This window comes from Vigna radiata, chromosome 1 (assembly GCF_000741045.1).
Source record: "Vigna radiata var. radiata cultivar VC1973A chromosome 1, Vradiata_ver6, whole genome shotgun sequence".
In the NCBI taxonomy this organism is placed as follows: domain Eukaryota; kingdom Viridiplantae; phylum Streptophyta; class Magnoliopsida; order Fabales; family Fabaceae; genus Vigna; species Vigna radiata.
Window position 1 is genome coordinate 11,161,666 of NC_028351.1, and position 1,087 is coordinate 11,162,752.

Consider the following 1,087-nt stretch of genomic DNA (forward strand, 5'->3'; position numbering starts at 1 on the left):
ATCTCTCGGTGAGATCCTTAGTGTTTTAAAATGAAAGTAGGAGCTCAGTCTTGGGGGTCATCCTGACGCTCCAATGGCCAATCATGCTCACTTAGAGAGATCGGATCATGTGGTGAGGAGTAGCAGGAGGTCTTTAGTCTTGGGGGCTCCCAGTATGCCTCAAGGCTCGGAACGAACTAACATCGTGAGTGTGGCAGGGTGGGGAACCCAAGTTTCATAAGTCACCACGAGTGCAAGACCCGCCATAGCTCGACTTTCGTTTTAAAGTCCGGACGAGTCAAGTCTAGAAATTAAAATGCTTAGGTTGTGTTTCTGAAACTGTTGGATATAAGTTATTTCTTGTATGTTACATGCTTAATCTGATGCATGATTTTATATAATTAGCTCACCCTTGCAATAGTTTGCTTGCTTGTGTTGTGCCATGTTGCGTGTGCTGCCCTGCTGCGATGATCATCCATTCTGGATGTGAACAGAGGAGAATGAGGTGTCAGTGGAGGATGTCTTGGAGGAAAATGGAGATGTTGCTGCTTAGTTCCTTAGGAAGTTTTATGCCCTCTAATATTATCTGAACATTTCCAGTTTCTGTATTTTTGAATCATTTAGTACTTTAAGTTTTAATATCCTCTGAATTTTGGATTACTGTAATCCTTAAATCTTAAATTCCCTGGAATCTTAACTATCATCCTTTATTCTAACTGCTTTCTTTATTACTATGAATGACGTCTTAATATATATGCATCTTTTAAAGTATATATCTCAAAAAATCAGTAGTTTATTCTTTTTCTAGAGTATATATATATATATATATATATATATATATATATATATATATATATATATATATATATATATATATATATATATATATATATATATATGTTTTAAAGTATATATCTCAAAAAATCAGTAGTTTATTTTCATATCATAAATAATATTAAATAATATCAAATTGAAGTGTATATTAAAAACAAAGATATGGTATAACTTTGTGTGTAAAAAAGTGATGTGATAACATTAATTGAGAGTCTATGATTGGAACATTTTTCAATTCATATCATATTAAAGTGTAAAAAAGTTTAAGATGTGT

At 32.6% G+C, this 1,087-nt stretch overlaps 1 long non-coding RNA gene across 1 annotated transcript in view; it reads left to right on the forward strand.

The window, feature by feature from the left end:
* Positions 1–718, forward strand: part of LOC111241263 — a 2,507-nt gene extending 1,789 nt beyond the window's left edge. Inside the window, exon 3 of the long non-coding RNA XR_002667135.1 lies at positions 401–718. This is a non-coding gene — a long non-coding RNA (uncharacterized LOC111241263). The remainder of the gene's footprint in view (positions 1–400) is intronic.
* The last annotated feature ends 369 nt before the right edge of the window (positions 719–1,087 follow it).